This window comes from Cucumis sativus, unplaced genomic scaffold (genome assembly GCF_000004075.3).
Source record: "Cucumis sativus cultivar 9930 unplaced genomic scaffold, Cucumber_9930_V3 scaffold41, whole genome shotgun sequence".
Lineage (NCBI taxonomy): Eukaryota > Viridiplantae > Streptophyta > Magnoliopsida > Cucurbitales > Cucurbitaceae > Cucumis > Cucumis sativus.
In genome coordinates this window covers 333004-351887 of record NW_022279549.1, presented here as the reverse complement: position 1 = coordinate 351887, position 18884 = coordinate 333004, and the positions used below count along the sequence as shown (strand labels likewise).

Below are 18884 nucleotides of genomic sequence, written 5' to 3'. Positions count from 1 at the left end.
TAGGAAACGTGTCATTTTGCTTCCGCTTATGGTTTCTTTTGAGGTTTAAGATGTATTAAAACTTAGTTTACAAACTTTTATTTGTAAATAGTATTATTTTTAAGTTTTCTTGAATATTTGAAAAATCAGGCCTGACATAAATTTGTTTTTCAATTGACTTACGTTTCATTTTGTATCAACCAAAGTCTTTTGTTAAAAATTAATGACCTCGACTTACCTAGAAAAGTTGGGTCGTTACATTCTTTCCCTTTGCAAAACAGACCAATATATAATCAATCATTGGCTCCTTATGGGAAAATACAGAAGCCCTATACATGTCTGTTTCAAGCCTGTGTTGAACAACTTTTAATTCCCTAAGATAAGGAGATTTATCTGAAGGTTCAAGAATAATGACATGTCCTAAACTAACCCACCAGTTCGCAACAGTGAACCAGTTTGATCGTTAGGGGCAACTTTTGATAATAAGCGCACAACCATGCCCCAATTCCAATGTTGCCCAAAAGTAAAGGCCTTTCTTCACAATGCTCCATAAAGAAAAGTTCGACTTTCACATAAAGATCTTATTTCTTTTTTATTGCTCCAAGAGATCTAATAGATCTATTTTCACCACGCAAATCCCTTTTGTTATCATGGAAAATGTGTTGGTTGTGCTCAAACCAAATCTCTGCTAGCAACACTTTTATCAAATTAACCCATATTTTTTTTAAAAAAAAAGAGGATATGAGTTTCACTATTATTAATATTGAAAAATGAAGAGACAAAGCTCAATGTCATGAGGATTATACAAAGAGCAATAGGATAGAGGATCAACAGACGCACCTGGACATCTCAACTAGGTTGACACCCCCTTAGCGCCCTCATCACATCCAAAAAGCGACAACACAAGATCAAAACCAAAAGCCACAAATAGAAGGCTTTTTTTGTGTTTGTTTTGCCTTTGGACATTACTCCTTTGTTATGGGTTTTAGCTTGGTTGGATATGATGAGGGTGCTATGGGGGTGTCAACCTAGTTGAGATGCCAAGGTGCCCCCCTGATCCATGGTTACATATTCATTGTATAACTCTCTTGTACTATGAGCTTTTGTCTAATTATTATTATTATTTTAATATTAATAAAGAGGTTGTCTCCTTTTCAAAAAAAAAAAAACAAAAACAAAAAAAAAGCCACAAATATAAAACCAAACAAAATCATAAAATAATATGTCAAAAAAAAATCATAAATCATAGGTAGCAGGTCGAGAACAAAGAAGAATAAGCCTTGATTGAGCAAAAAATCCCAACAAATATTGAATGTTTGGAGAAGATGGAACCAACATTTCGATATAAAGACATAGTCAATTAAAAGGTGCTAAATATTTTTCATGTTATCAACACAAATGGGGCACATGAGGTGAGAGGACATGGGAGGGAAGTTTTCTTTGAAGTACTAAAGCACAGTTTAATTTTCCAAACAACGTAATCCATATGGGGATATTTATCCAAAGAGTGAGCTAAATAGCCCAATGAGTGATTGTTTTATAAAACATCGTTTTGAAATAATAAGTATTTAACAATTAACTCTTAACATAAATGAAATCAAACTCAAACAACTTATCTCAAACTTTCCCTTTCAGTTGCTATACCTAGAATCGTCGAGACGAAAAACAATAAACTAGGCATAGAAGCCCTATCCCGTGATACGATACTTACGAGATGAAACTCTAGGCATCAATTGTGCCCTATCTCGTTATAACTACAATGAGATGGAAAACTAGGCATTCGTACAGGCTCTCGTCCCTTGAGATGGGAAACTAAGCATCTTTAGAAGTCTTCATCTCTTATCTAATACCAATGATGGAAAGCTAGGTATTTACTGAATATCCAAATCAAATGACCTCTATGCACAAGAAAATCTCTCCCGAAGGGTTGCTATATATCTTAGAATATTTTAGGTATAGACTAAAACATGCTAATATTATTTTCAAGCTTAAACATTTTGAAAACTTAGCACAATCATAATTGCTTATAATTTTCATTAGTAAATTCATCAATAAAAACATGTTTACCAAAATGTTTCTAAATTCATGCTTTGGAAATACTTTATATGTCAGTATCCTCAAATATTCAAACATCAAAGCATGCTTGAAACATTTGATAGTAAATTCATGTTTAGAAATCAACTTTAAACTCATTTTTGTCACTTATAGAGAGTAGCTTGGACCCTTGTCTTATAAACTTGTTCGATCTCCTTCAGATCTAAAATAATAAAAATAATGGGAAATAATTCCATTTAATTCCCGTTGATCATAAAAATATCAAAACTTTGCTTAAAATTTCCAAAAACCACAAAAACAGCCCAAAGACATTAGCTTGCGTACAAAATATTGTGGCAGAAGTTGGCAGGCGCGCGTAGGGCTTGCCTTGCCATGTCTCGTTCTAACCTCATGTGCAGCGTGTCACACTCACAACTTTTCAAACACGGAACAGACTATTGTGCGGCACTTGTTGTAACTCGATGAACACGTCAGTTGTATGAAATTCGATACGATGTAGCCTCCCTACAGGTTTTAAGAGAAATTGGTTTTATTAAACATGAGAGAGAAAGGAAAGCATTGGAAACATCGTTAAAAAAAACTTTGAAGACTGTCCATTGCAAAGAGAGCTTAAATTGCAAAGAGTACCTCTGTGATGAGATTGGTTTGTGGAACCAATTGGGATGGGAAAAAGTTTAGAGATATTTGAGAGAAACTCTTTTCTTTTTGCAAAACAATAGCGTTAGCCTTATTTTTTCTTTTTTTATTAATTCATTTTTTTAAGAAAATTGTTTTCTTCTAGATATTATAACTCTCTTTCCTTTAGAATAGAAAATGAAGTAGAAGAGAACCATGAGATTCTATTAATTTACAAATAATTAAATTAATATATATTTCAAATCTACTGATTAATTAAACATTAATCAATTAGTTAATAATTAATGAAATCGAATTTAATTAAATAATATTAAACTAAACTATTAATTAATTCTCCAATTAACTAATAACACTAAATTATTTATCTTATATTTAACTTAAATTAATTTTGAATCATATTCAAATATAAGTTTCTCTCAATAATTTTAATATGAATCCAATTCACATTAAATTAATATTTGAACTCATTCAAATATTTTATCTCTCATAAATTAATTTTGAATCATCCCCAAAGTTAAATTTATATAGTAAAGTTTGATAAACTTTATATTATAATGTATCACTATACATTATACTAATTCCCAAGTTAAATTTAAACATTTTAAATTACAACCAATATAAATAAATCTCATCACCCTTTACGAGCTAGGAAAGGGACCTAATGGACCTACAGATTAGAAGCTACAACGATCTAAGATTAATTGGCTAAACTCATTAACCACATTAATCAATATTCGTTAGTTGTGTGTACACTCCACTAAAGACTCACAACTGAACTCTTCTCACTAAAAATATATTTATGTGTCCACGGATATAGACCAATAATAGTAAGTTAGTCCTTCACGAGTGTTTGTAACACCAGTTGGATCAATTTACCGCTTTACCCCTATGTTACCTCTAATCCTTAAAAACCAGTGCTCCTCTAATGAACAACTTCACTACTACAAAAACTAGCTCTCTTGACGTTTTAAAACTGTCAAGAATCACTATTCTTGACGGTTTTAAAACAGTCGTTGAAGCCAGTGTCAAGAAAGTGCAAGTTCTTGAAGGTTGATAAAAACGTCAAGAATAGTGAAAGTTGACGTTCTATAAATGTCAAGTATAAATTTTCATGACAGTTAAAAACCGTCAAGGGTGTGAGATGTTCATGACATTTAATAACCGTCAAGAAATTGATTGTTTATGACATTTTACAACCGTCAAGCATGTTTCATAGTTTTTTTTTAAATAATAATTTAATTGTATTTTTGTTTGTGCTCCCATAATTCTGTATAGTAGTCTAACAATAGTTTCATATATATAAATGGACGATATTCATCAAATATAGTTTCAAAACTTGAACATATATAAATAAAACGCTTCACCATATTTATATATAATCATTTCCAAAACAATACATATATGAATATTTCATATCCTTTGCAAAAAAATATAAACAATCTCATTAGATTGTCATAAGTTCAACTCAACTTCCTAAATTAACTAACTTATCTAAAAACTATCCAAAAACTTCCCAATAGCAGTTTGAAAAGCTCCAAGTCGCGACGAAAAAGCTCTAAGTCATCGATTCTCGCAGCCTGAAATTTTTTTGATGATAATTAATATAACATAGCATAATAGAAATCCATCCATCACTATTCAACTCAACATCATAGTAGATTTTGTGTTTGCACATTTATTCATTCACTTCAGCTTGTGTAATTGTTTAGCGATAGACCATAAATAAATTAACTAGAATTTCAATGAAGTTATTAGTAAGCCAGAAAATACTTATAATGCACACATGAGGGAAAGTAAGTACATTGTATAATTAAACAAACACCACATGTTTTTCTACACACTTATAATTATAATGCACGGAAGAGTAAGACATAATGAAATTGCAAATCTAAGGTGGCCAAGCCTCTAACACTTTGAACTATAACTTTCTTTCAACACAATCAACAAAAAGCCAATACAAATAAAATATGCATAAATCACAACTGGATATCCAACCATTGTTGTTTTAAGTTCTAAAAAAATAAATTCTTGTTACCTATTTTTGCAACTATAGTTAATATGAAAGTGTAACACAAAAAAATTAAACAATATTGAAAGTGCAAACATGGTTAAAAAATTAAACAATATTACTCACACATTCATATCAATAATAGCTGAAGCAATATATACAAAAATTCAATTATAAATCACAACGAGCATCATACACCCAATTAATAATTATTAAACCAACTGATACCAATATGTGCAAGGAAGTAACAAATCAAAACCATCATGATCATTATCAAAGAGCACATGAAACACCATAAAATTCAATCCCTAGACAAAGCAAGCAATTCATCATCAATTAACAACAATATTTGAGCAAAAATTCTACACAAAATCCTAGGAGGAACACGATATTGATTTGTAGATTCCAAATTCGTCATCATTTGCCAGAATTCATACATAACAAAATCATCCAAATCCATGAACTGATATAAAAAAAACATCAATGAAGTAGCTATTTACCAAGAATCGCTTGGTAACCCAAATGTCCTTGGCAACATGGTTGGTGACCAGAGACAATGGGTGGTGCAACTATATTTGATAGAGAAATTCCAGCTAAAAGAATTATGCATATAAAAGACATGTTATAACAGAGCAAGCACTGAACATTAGTTACAACATTTACTCAAAAATTAAATCCTAGAACACACCAAAACAACAGAAAAACCTATATTATGCACGCAACTTAAAGCATCAAATATTTGCTAATGATCTGCCCCAAAAAGAGAAGTTAGACAAGAGTAGAAGACAGAACAACGCACCTTCAGTACTGTGGTCAAAGAAGAAAATGGTTCGATGTCCTGAGCTTGTAATTAGACTACCTAATAAAGTCAAGATATCAAAACATAATACGAGATCTAACTAAAGAAATGATGTCGTTTATTCTAGAGAAATGAGTCTTAGGGAAAATAGTTACATTACTCACCTACTGTGTGACAGTAGGTAAATACGGTCCCGTATAAGCCATATCTCCCTTTATCAATCTGTATCTTCTCATATCAATCATCAACTCCATTGGATTTGTAAGGAGAACCCAAAGCACCATGTGATATATCGATTTTATATTAATCAACAACATTTTATGTGAATCTTTTTACAACTTACCCAAATCTTCGCGAAAGAAATCGAGCAGTAGCTTTGCGAAAGAGACGACGTGCGACGGAGAGACCGTATACAGACGCCGGAGAGTCGCGCGGCAGTGCAGACAACGGAGGAGAAGGGATCGCGGCGGCTGGCTTGGACGGCGGTTGTGAGCGGCGGACGTGGCCGGTTACTGCTTCACACGGTGGCTCGGCTTCGACGGAGACAGAAACAAGACGCCGGAAACGGTTGCAGCGCGGTGAGGCTGTGCACGGCGACGCAAATCTGGACCGGCAGCGGCGAAGGGCAACGGCGCGGTCTTGCGGTGCAGATCTGAAGGCGGCAGATCTGGACGCGTACGGCTGCTTTGCGAACTGAAGAGAAGAGGAGAAGGGTCGCGGCGCTCGGCTTCAGTAGGGAGACGCGGCGGTTTGCGGCAGGCTGCGGACGGAAGAAGAAAATGGAAGGGAAGGAGCGACGGTTTGCGGCGGCTGCGAACGGAAGAAAGAGGAATGGAGGTCGGTCGTGGCGGTTTTTGCTTCGCGAACGGAGAGAAGGGGAAGGGATGGGGCGGCTGGGCTGCGGCGGAAAGAAAGACGGAAGGGAAGGGCGGAAGGAAAAGAGAAAGAAAGGAAAGGAGAAGGGAAAGGAGAAGGGAAAGGGGGGGGGGTCGCGGCGCGCGAGGGAGAGAGTGAGAGAGATTTCTTTTTCCTTTTTCTTTTCTTTTTATTTAAATTAAATATAAATAATAAATATATATATATATATTATATAAAATAAAAAAAACAAAATATATATATAACAATAACATATCATTATCATTATTATTATTACAACGAGCGCGCGAGCGAGGAGAGTTCTTGACGATTAAAAAACGTCAAGAATTTTTATAAATTTCTTGACGTTTTAAAACCGTCAAGAATATTTTATAAATTTCTTGACGTTTTAAAACCGTCAAATATTTTATAAATTTTTTGACGTTTTTTAAAAAATGTCAAGGATTTTTTTATAAATTTTTTGACGTTTTTAAAACGTCAAGTAAAATTTTAAATTCTTGACGTTTAAAAACGTCAAACATGTCGAATTCATACGCTTCTTGACGTTTTAAGAACGTCAAAAAATTAATAGATATTTCTTGATGTTTAAAAACGTCAAGAAAAAATTTATTTTTTCTTGACGTTTAATAAACGTCAAGAATGATGTTTCAGAAAAAATTCTTGACGTTTTTTATTAAAAATGAAATCTTTCTTGACGTTTTTCGAAAAAAAAATCAAGAACGAAGACAGCAACCGGTCAAGAAAGCCTATTTTCTAGTAGTGCTTGTTTATGGTCCTACTAATAAACAAAAACCCCTCTCATGTCATAGAGAGGGTACGTGCCCTTTGTTCAAGTTTTGAGACACCATTTAAGCTAACATTCATCACTTACCCTAAAGTAGGAAATGAGTGAATTCCATTTTGTGCAATTATAATCCCAACTCCCCACTCAGTCTTGTCCCATCACTACTACAAAAATAGGCTCTCTTGACGGTTGTAGTTTTCCTTTCTTGATGTTTTGAGAAAAAAACGTCAAGAAAGATGTGATTTCATAAAAAAAAACGCAAGAATTTTTATGAAAGGCCAATTTTCAACTTCTTGACGTTTTTTCTTGACGTTTTTTGTGCAATTAAACGTCAAGTAAGATGTATTTTTTCTTGACGTTTTTTAAACATCAAGAAATATCTAATAATTTTTTGACGTTTAAAAAACGTCAAGAATGTTCATGAATTCAAATAAACGTCATAATATATAGTTTTCCTCGACGTTTTAACAAATTTTAAACATTTTTAAATGTCGAGATAATTCTAAAAAGTTCTTGACATTTTAAAAACGTCAAGAAATTTATAAAATTCTTGACGTTTTAAAACGTCAAGATAATTCTAAAAAATCCATTGAGAGAAATTTTAATTTGTTTTTGACGTTTTAAAAACGTCAAGAAATTTCTAAAAATTATTGTGTTAATATTCTTTTACAAAACACAACGTTTCAATTTGATCACTTCCCCTTTTCTTAATTAAACTTAATTCGCCGCGACTTTGTCTCTCTCCACCCGAAATCAAAAGCGTCGTTCACCTAACCTTCCCTTCACGTTCATCTGTGCATTCATCTGCGTTCATCGCCGAAAAAGACTTCCCTTCGCGTTCATAAGCATTCACCTGATAGAACTAAGTCATGCACAGCGGAAAAAGAATCGAATTTCTACCCTAATTGCCACAATTAACATGTAACCATAAACTAATCAAATTAGGTTTTAAGAAATATTACCTTTGAAGCTTTCAAAAGGTTTGATATTCTTACCAATTCTAACCGAGACCCACTAGTACTCAACTGCTAGCTCTAGACAAATAACCGGTTGTGGACCCAATTTTGGTGTAGAAAGTAATGGAGATAAAATGAGATTGGAAGCTTTCTCTTTTCTTTTGTTGAGATGATGAAAATGATAAAAGAGGCAAAAGTTCTTCAACATTTGAAAACACCTCTATTTATAGCCTAATTACATGCAAAAATGCATGCAATTCATTTGCCAAATCTCAACACCTAATGTTCTACTAACAATTAGTGGAACTTAGTGGGCTAGGTGTCTATATCTCATATAGCCACATATCCCACTAAGAGTTAGTGGGATTATCCAACAAAATGTTGGATTTTTCCACTAACTTAGTCCAAGGGTAAAATGGTCATTAGATATTTCTAGTCAAAAGTCAAACTTTGACTTTTCTTAGTCAAAAGTCAATATTTTGACTTTTTACCATTTTGTCCGTCTTGACTAATTCCAACCTCCCGAGCATGAATCCGCATTCATTTTTCCAAAATTCAAATCACATTTGAATATAAGGCCGGTCAAAGTTTGACTTTTCAAAGTCAAAAGTCAACATTTTGACTTTTTACTATTTTTGACCAATTCCGAGCTTCTTAGTATGAATCCGCATTCATACTTATAGTATGTAAAACATAAAGCTCTATTTCTAATTAGAAGATCGACGACTATATCACTGTATATGTCGGTTTCCCTTTCTTCTCCCAATTCGAACAATTCGACTTATTTCATCACACTGTTCTAAGTTTAATCCATATGAGCTAGCGGAGGAACCTAATGGACCTATAGATCATGGGCTCTAACGATTCAAGATTAACTAGCTAAACTCTTTTAAACCGAGTTAATCAACATTCGTTAACTAACGGGTCATTCCACTAAAGTCCCATAGTTGCACTCCCCTCACTATAGATATATTTGTGTCCATTTGATAAAACCATAATCAGTAAGTTAATCCTTCACAGGTTGCTCGTAACCTTGGCTGGGTCAAAATACCGTTTTACCCCCAAGATTACATCTTGCTCCTTAAGTCCCACTAATCCACTATTGAACAATTGTTTAAGGTTCAACCTATAAACTTAATCCCTCTCGGGCCAATGAGAGGGTGGGGCCCCTTGTTCAAGACTTGGATTCAGTGCTTAAGAGAGCAACCTATCTACTAACCCTAAAGCGGGTAGGAGTGAATTCCATCTTGTACCCTATGTTCCCAGCTATCCACCCGATCTTACCCCTGAAATGGGAGGCTTATTGGGCCAACGCTGATGAGCTGCCCTCACCTATGCAGATCTAAGGATAATCTCGTGTGAACAGGAGTTCATAGTTAACTCAGGATTAAGACTAAGTTACCTAGGTCATCAATAATTGAGATAGTCAGTTTTAAACAGTAAACGGTGTTATAACGTAAAAATGACTAATTCATGGTTCAGTCTTATGTAAACATTTTACATAGGATGCCCCCACTTTCATGTCTCTACATGAACGATTAGGATCACCTCGTTTGTACTACAAAGTGGGCCGCATCCATAGTTTCTCAAAATAAGGCGCCCAACCTTTATTTCATATACTATAGACTATTTAGGCTATATACTCGAACTTGATCCACGTTTATGTTTACACATAAAGTTCAAGTTTATTCAAAAAATAGCCTTGGAACTTGATTTATTGGATTTAAGATTATAATATTTAATTTCTCAATAACAACTTTATTGAACAGAATATGATTTACAAACTACGAGTTTTAGGACAAAAAATTCCAACATCACCTTCATTCATTTGCGTTCATCGTCCGTCACGGTCCGTCTGCTTTGCGTTCCCTTCACCTTCGTTGATTTGCGTCCGTCTGTTCACCGTTCGGAATGCGTAAACACATTCTCTGTTCGAAAACGAGTAAACACGTTCACCATCCTTCTGTCGCATTCCACTTTCGCTAAACCTCTATTCGTTTCCAAATCCTTCATGGTTACTCATTCATTTTCTTCCCTTTCTAAAGGTAATAATTTTCCTTTTTTCCTTTGTGATTAAAATTTGTAATTTGTAATTTAAAATTGGAATGCAAAATTAAAGAAGAGGAAATATGCCTTAGAGAATGGAAGAAAGGTTTTGCATTTTAGGCTTGAAAAGGGGGGATACAAGTTATTATAATTGTAATATATAATATTTTGAACAAGGCTACCAAGCGTGCGAATATGATTCATTGGTTAGTTTAGGGATTGGAAAGAGAAGGATTGTGGAGTTTGTGATAATATTTTGGTACACTGGAGCTGGAAACAGAGAATATTAAAAAACACATACTGTTATACACAGTATTATAATAATATGAATCACTAGCTTTTCTTCTCCTTGAATTTTTGTTATGGGTATTATATTGAGTTTTGTGTTTTAGATTGTGAAGTATGGGGTAGCTAAACTCTTAAACCTAGGGATAGATGTAGACAAAGTTTATGAATTATTCTTTGTAATGCATCTGATTATTTGCTCTTAATCTTTTCATGTTTTTATGTGAATAACGTTCATAATATCTTAATCACAGATTAATTGTTGATTGGCCATGAACCTTAATCTTTGCATGACTAGAGTGGTTATGAACTTGGATAGAGATAATTAAGGATCCTTGAGGAGGTTGTTGAAAGAAGTGGACCTAAAAACTTTTGTTTGTTAATAAAAAGAAAAATGAACAGAGATTCATCTTCGTCAGGGTCTTGATGTTTAATTTAATTTAAATTGTGTATGAATTTTTAATTACGAGAATTTTAATATGTTGCAAGAGCACTATAGCCAAGGTATAGAGTGAGGGAGATAAGGTTTATATGTCTTAGAGAATGGAAAGATGGAATTTGTGCTAAAATCATTAGTGTTCCAAATACAATTATGAATTGGGTATAGTTGCATTCCCCCTTCTGGATTGCATAGCACATAAATATATTCTCATGGATTGCATAGCACATAAATATAATGTCAAAAACAATAACATAAAACACAAACTTGATTTAGTTTCATTCACACTTGTACACCAACATGTTTCAAGGATTGATCATATATTAAAAATCATTTTCAAATTTGGTAATATAAAATGGAAGAAGTGAGACCTTGAGGTTTTGACCACCAAAACTATCTAACTGATGAGTTTATGATTTTTGTTTCTACTGTGTTCTTTCCTTAAGCTTTAACTTGCTTTAGGGGCAAGATGGTGAAGGTCTAGTCCACAACCTTTCCCAAGAATTTAATGATGTTTGGGTTGACCCAATTATTGTTATTGGACAGCGTTTTATGGTAATTGGTTGTTATGGTTTTTAAGTGTGTTTTGATATCTTGTGTTAAAAAATAATTGCAAAAAGTCGGAAAAGTTTGTTAAAGATCAGGTGTTTTTAAGTTTGTCATTCCACTTTAATTCTCACCAGTACTTGCTGAATGGAAGCCTCTTGTCTAAGACAATTCGAGTGGAATAACTCTCGTGACTACCACAACATTTGGGAACTCACCAAATGTAAGACTATTCCTTTATCCTAGCATTTGATCTCTCTCTATAATTTGGTTTGCTATCGTAAGTTTGATTAAAATAAATGTTGATAATTCAACTCCAATGTTCTTATTTTCTTAACTCTCATTCAGTCAGTTAGAATCAGAACTCATTTATTTATCTTGTCTCCATAATTTGGATTCAAAGATTCATCACAATAATCTTCTCAACAACATTCTTGAAAAGGTATTGAATTTTCAACTGTGTGACCTTTATACACAAATTTCTTCAAAGAAATTTACATTCTTTAGAGTTTAGAGCTTTGAATTCTAGTAAACTTATAAAGCTTTTGATACTTGTTAGACTTTTTTGCTTGGTGCGGATAAAACCTTATTTACATTCTTTCTTTCCTGCATGTTCTCTTTTGATATTTGTTAGACTTTTTTGCTTGGTTGTCCTTAGTGTTTTCCTCTTTAGCTGAAATTTCTCAATCTTGAAAAAAATAGAGCTTTAAAATTCAACTTTAACTTTATTTGATACTATCTTAGTCCATACTTATTTTGGTATTTCTTTCCTTTCTCACAAACACATCTAAGAGGTTGCCTTCACAATATGGCCAAATTAACAATATGGCAACCCTTTTCATTGCAAAACATATTAGACGTTGGTTACTTAGTTAGCCTTATTGGGTAAATAATTGACATTTAGGTACTTTTTAGTTTGTATATTTATAGATGCCAAATCGATATGTGAATTTTAATTGTTGCTTATTTGAAACATTGCAACCATTTGATAAAATGTTGCTATGTGAATCCATCTTAACTTGATATATTATTTTATTTTGGTTTGGGTTGTGGAATCCAAGTTTGTATTTGAAGTCAAATTCATCCAAGATCATTGAGTTCATAATACACTCAAGATTAAGACTAAGTTATCTAGGTCATCCTAGTGAAATAGAAACCTAACTAGTTAATGTAGTAACACCAAGTGGTTACTATTTCACAGTCTAGTCTATTGCAATCTCATTGCATAGGATACCTTCACTCGCATGTCAACTACATGAACACATTGGATCATTGTATTTGTATCAAATACAAAGTGAGTCGTATTCATAATGTTACCAGGATAAAGGTACCCAGTCTTATCCGTATACTATAGACCCTTTAAGCTGATCTCGAACATTGATCCTTGTATGTCTCTACATACTATTCAATACTTATTAAACAGTTTAGGATGTTAGTTTATTAGATTTGAGTTATTAAGACAAAACTAATAATATAATCAATAACAATTATTACAATAATAACACTTTATTAACAATGGTCAATGGATTAAAACTTAATTCCAAGTTTATTTATCCTATAATACAAAATAATGATCTAGATTAAAACTTCTAGATCGATAAATTTCTTGGAATATACTCCATTCATTGTAAATTTTTTTATTGAAAAAATTTATCGAAAATTTGTACCGATATACTATATTTCACAATTTCATACATATAATTAATAATATGAAACAAATATACACTCACCGAAAACATTTGAAAGAGATGAACAAAATAAGAAAGAATGGACTGAGAGAGAGATCGTATGGAGGGAAGAGTTTTTTAACAAAATCACCAAAAGAAAAATAATAAAGGGGTAATTTTGATTATAATATTATCATAATAAAATTAATCACATACAATATTTACATATGATATCTAATAAATGCAAGTTTTAATAACGTGTGGTCCACTTTCCTTATTTGATTTTTCTATTAATTTTTTAAAATATATTATTAATAATAAAGATTGGTAGTTTGGTCTTTTGGATTCTACATTTGTGTAAAATTAAAGCATATTAGAATATTTAATTAAAAATTTGTCAACATTAGGTCCAACTTGCAATAAAACACTCACATTTAGGCTATAATAGTTAATAACCCCGTATTTAAATCGAACCCTTTAGAAACCAACTCAACTTCTAAAGGGTTGTAAAAATGAATGTACGGGTAAAGTGTAAATAAAATGACTTCTTACTAAATTCTTATGGGTTTTGAACAAATACCAAGACTACCAAACGAAGCCCCTAAACCCTAAAACATAACATAAACACTCACCTTCTATCATCCATCAAAAGGTTTGACTTTAAAATCTCTTACCTCTAATCCAATTAAAGCATATCATATTATTATAATGATGATGATAATACTAATAATAATAATAAAAAAAAAAGTTAAATATCCTAAAATTTAAGATAAATATTCACCATCACAATTTAGTGTCCTAAGTCATAATTTCTTTTAAAAATGTTCACCACCTTCACACCCGTATAAATCCTTCTTTAATTTCTTTTAAAAATGTTCACCACCTTCACACCTGTATAAGTCACTTCTTTAAATAGAAGGATTATAGTGAATTATACAAAGAAATGCATGAATAAAAAGAGATAACGGTAGAAAGGGTAAAATTGTAAATAGTGACAAAAGGTGACAGAAATAAGAAAAATTGCAAAAGTTAGGTATGCCCATTTATTTGATTATAGTAATTTCGAATCTATCTCTAGTTATAGGATAATTCATAGATTCACACTACCATGTATTTTATTGGCTCCAACCTAAGGTAAGTAATTGCAGATTTCAAAAAGAGAGTATTTTACAAACTATCTTTAACTTTTAGTAAATCCTAATTAAATTTAAAATTTTGTTACTCAACAAAATTGCAACAACCACTCTAATAATGAAAATTATATCTACAAGATTTTTAATTGATTATATTTTAAATCATTTATAAACAATATCGGTAATTATATTTAAATAATGCATAATATTATTTTTAGTAACAATTTGAAATTATATTTTAGATTAAATTCCATAAATTCAGCACAACTTATATTTATCGATATTTTTATTCTTTTTATTTTAAAAAATTATATTTTTATGGCAGTTATATATATTTTTAAAAAATAAATAAATAATCTATATACATAATATTGAAAATATAATTATGTAGATATCCATAACCTAGTTACCCATCTTTCTATAACTCTCCATTTTTTTCTTGTTGTATCATTCATACCATTGAATTTCATATGTAACTCATACCATGGGATGTCTTATAAATCTGTATGTGGTGCATTTGTAAAACACACCACAATTGAGATAATTTGTTCTCTACTTCCTCTCTTCTTCATTCTCTTCTGTGTGTTGTTTCAGGTTCTTATTTAGCCTCTTTATACTTGTTTTATAACACGTTATCAACACGAGTTTCGCCACTTTGGAGATTGTGTAAAAATTGGCTTTGAAAAGATCCACTGGAATCTTCTCTATGGTTTTGAGGTATTTAGAATTTCATTCAAGTACGGTAAGTGTTTTAATTTTGGTGACCTTGCTTATGTATATTTGGTGTATTCATCATTTATCTTCTCACCACCATCATTCATCTTTCTAGAATTTAAACATAAAGTTCAAAGAATGTGGGTACTCTACTTTAATCATACATGTAAAGTTATGTGTTTACAAATTGATTGTTAAAATATATTTATATTTTACTTTTGATCTAATAACATTGTAAAACTCATACAACCTTTTATATGAGCATTAAATTTTGAGTTGTGGCTTAAAAGACATTTGTTAGTTTTTAAAGAAAATCTTTTAGAAATGTTACTTTGTATTTAAGTGAATTAGACCATTGTTTGTCTCCAAGTTTCTTAATCATATTGAATTTGTTTAGACATATATACTTGTTAGATTACAAGCTCCATCCTCTAAAAATTTAGACTTTTAATTAGCTTATTACATATGGTATATGTGCATAGATCTTCATCACAACCTTTTCTTGTCGAGGATAAGCATTTCATGGATTGTGGATAAAATATCTATATATTGTTAGAGGAATAAAATTTATATTTGAGAAACTCAAATAACCTTATTTTGAGTGATTCAAGATAGGAAAATATTGAAAATCAAGTATTTCATGTCATTTCATGTCTTTAACTATAATTTTTATACTTGAAGGATTTGATTTAAATGCTTTCTGAATTAGTATCTTCGAATATAATTGTTTTATATGACAAATTTAATTAGGATATTTATTTTCTTCGTTGGATCACATTCTTTTTGACAAATATTGTGATAGTGTTTATCTTTTATATGTTAAGATTACTTTTCAAATATAAGAATACATTTTTAATATTTTCTTTAATTTTGTTGTTTGCATACTTGCATTCAAACTTATTTGATTGTTGAATATTTAAATTATTGTTATGTGAATTTGTGAGTCTTAAAATTTTATATATAGTGTGTAATGCCCCAAAGGTATATATATATATATATATTTTGTTTTTATTTTATATATATATATATATATAATATTTATTTATTATATATTTAATTTAAATAAAAAAAAAAGAAAAGAAAAAGAAATTCTCTCTCTCTCTCTCTCGCGCGCTGCACAGCCCCCCCCGTTCTCTTCTCTTTTCCTTTCTCTTTTCTTTCTTCTTTTTCTTCCTCTTTTCTTCTCCGCTCCACGGCCGCCGCCTCTATCTTCTTCTTCCCGTCCCGCCGCAGCCAACCGCAGCCCAGCCGCAACCACACCTCTATCTTCTTCTTCCCGTCCCGCAGCTAGCCGCCGATCCTTTCTTTCCATTTTCTTCTTCCGTCCGCAGCCCACCGCGAAGCAAGACTGCGCCGCTGCCAGTCCAGATCTGCGGCGCCGTTGCTCTTCCGTCGCTGCAACCGTCGGCCGCCATCTCTGTTCGCGAAGCAAGGCCGCCGCGTGAACCTGTAACCGCCGGCTGTCTCCCCTCTCCTTTCTCCTCTGTTTTCAGCCCAGCCGCCGCCGATTCCTTCTCCTCCGTCGTCTGCACTGCCGCGCGACTCTCCGGCCATCTGTATACGGTCTCTCCGTCGCACGTCATCTCTTCGCAAAGCCACTGCTCGATTTCTTTCGTGAAGATTTGGGTAAGTTGCAAAAAGATTCACATTGGGTTGAATTAAATGACTGATGCGTTGAAGGGAATTATTGAGAAATTGTCTTAATGTTTAGGTTCGTTCTTCATAGACTTCAACGTGGTTAAGGAGCTTAACAAATTTGAAGGTAAGGGATTTTCTACTGGACTCACTTATGATTGTGAATTGCATGTCTGAATGATTATCTTTGACTGAGTAAAGATGTTGAGATGATACTTATGTTTACACACGTATGGGTGTAGATTCGGTGCTGAATGTACACTGTGGATTGACTGAAAATATATATACATATGCATAGGAATTGAAGTAGACTTAATGTGGAATGCATATTGTGATTGTCATGGAATATATATATATGTGTGTGGATGTGGACAGGACGAAAATTGTAGATTATGCTTGTATGAGATGCAGATGCGATCTTGTGATTGTCGTTTAGATTGGGTGTCGTTACGCTAAAGTATGACTGTGTGCTGGTGATCTGAGGGGTGTATTGACTGTATAGTTTGATTGACTGATGTATTAGTATGTTATTGACAGACATATGACCTAAGTGAGATAAGTTGACTGTTAGGACGTTGAGAGAAAGAACTCTATGTTTTGAAGTATCTGAAGGATGGTTGAATGGAATGAGGGGATAGATTGTTAGGTTGTATTGGGATGATTACCTTGTAGGTGTCCCACGGGATCACCAATTTATTTTGCACCTTCGGAGCATTTGACTGATATGTGTTCTGCAGAACACTTGACTGATATGTACGTCCCTCGGGGCGTCAGACTGATATGTACGTCCTTCGGGCGTTAGACTGAAATGTGTATCATACGGGATCACAAGACTGCGACTGTACAGGGTGTCCCAATAGAACTTTAACAATTTATTTTCCCCTGACGAGACCAGTAGAGGGTCTCTTACTGAGTATTTAAAATACTCACCCTTCTTATGTTTGATTTTCAGGCAAAGGTAATAAAGGCGGCAAACCGGCGAGGGGCAGGAAGGAAGCGTGATGCCATAGGAAACGTGTAATTGCTTCCGCTTATTTAAGATTGATTTGAAATTTAGTTTACAAACGTTTGTTGTAAACAGTATTATTTTATACTTTCTTGAATGTTTAAAAATCAGGCCTGACTTGAAGATGTTTTTTTTTTAAATTGCTTACGTTTTGTTTTATATTAATCAGAGTCTTTTATTTGTTAAAAACTAACGATCTCGACTTACTTAGAAAAGTTGGGTCGTTACAGTTGGTATCAGAGCCTAAGTTTAGGTTCTGTAGACTGACTTACGATGTAAGTCTATGTTTTTGTGTTCCTATGGCAAACGCGACCCTTCGTCTCTCGTCAGGTATGCTTTATGCTTATATGTATGGTTTATGTATATGACCTTGCCTAAATTAAACTAGATTGCATGACGATAAAGACTTGCTTATGTTATGATTAAGATTTTGTTAAAGAGTGTTGTTGGTGGATAATAGGAAATTAAAGGAAGTACGTAGAGGAGGTCGTAGAGGCCGAGGTAGAGGAGCAGGAGGCCGAGGTAGAGGAGTAGGTCGTAATCAGCCTACTGAGGGTCAAGCTGAACATCGAATTCCTGCTGCACCCGTGACTCACGTCGAGTTTGATGCACTGTCTGCTCACATGGAGCAGAGGTTTACAGAACTTATGACAGCATAGCTCAAAACCAGCAGGCACCTGCAGTCCCACCTGCACCTGTAGTTCCCCCTGCACCAGCAGCCCCTCCTGCACAAGAATTACCTAACCAACTTTCTGCTGAGCGAAACATTTGAGGGACTTTCGGAAGTATGACCTCAGACGTTTGATGGGTCACTGGAGGATCCTACAAAGCTGAAATGTGGTTGTCCTCTGTGGAAACCATATTTAATTACATGAGATGTCCTGAGGAGCATAGAGTTCAGTGTGCTGCTTTTCTACTGAGGGACAGAGGCATTATCTGGTGGAGGACATGCGCATGCTAGGTGGAGATGTGAGGCAGATTACCTGGGATCAGTTTAAGGACTGCTTCTATACCAAGTTTTTCTCGGCTAACCTTAGAGACGCCAAAAGCCAGGAATTCTTGGAGTTGAAGCAAGGATATATGACAGTCGAGGAGTACGACCAGGAGTTTGATATGCTGTCACGTTTTGCCCTGAGCTTGTTAGTAATGAGCAGGCTAGAGCTGATAGGTTCGTCAAGGGATTGAGAGATGAAATTAGGGGTTTTGTGCGAGCACTAAAGCCCACTACCCAAGCTGAAGCACTGCGTCTGGCAGTGGATATGAGTATTGGGAAGGATGAAAGACAGCCAAGGAGCTTTAATAAGGGATCGTCGTCGGGTC

General features: G+C 33.6%; 2 long non-coding RNA genes across 2 annotated transcripts; one reads left to right on the top strand and one right to left on the bottom strand.

The window, feature by feature from the left end:
* Positions 1 to 4013: 4013 nt before the first annotated feature.
* Positions 4014 to 5881, bottom strand: LOC116405903. The gene is made up of 3 exons (XR_004218987.1): positions 5642 to 5881; positions 5478 to 5537; positions 4014 to 4247 (listed from the first exon to the last, which is right to left on the bottom strand). It is a non-coding gene; the product is annotated as an uncharacterized LOC116405903 (long non-coding RNA).
* Positions 5882 to 16260: 10379 nt separating this feature from the next.
* On the top strand, positions 16261 to 17573 carry LOC116405904. Its single transcript, XR_004218988.1, has 3 exons — positions 16261 to 16549; positions 16635 to 16685; positions 17511 to 17573. It is a non-coding gene; the product is annotated as an uncharacterized LOC116405904 (long non-coding RNA).
* The last annotated feature ends 1311 nt before the right edge of the window (positions 17574 to 18884 follow it).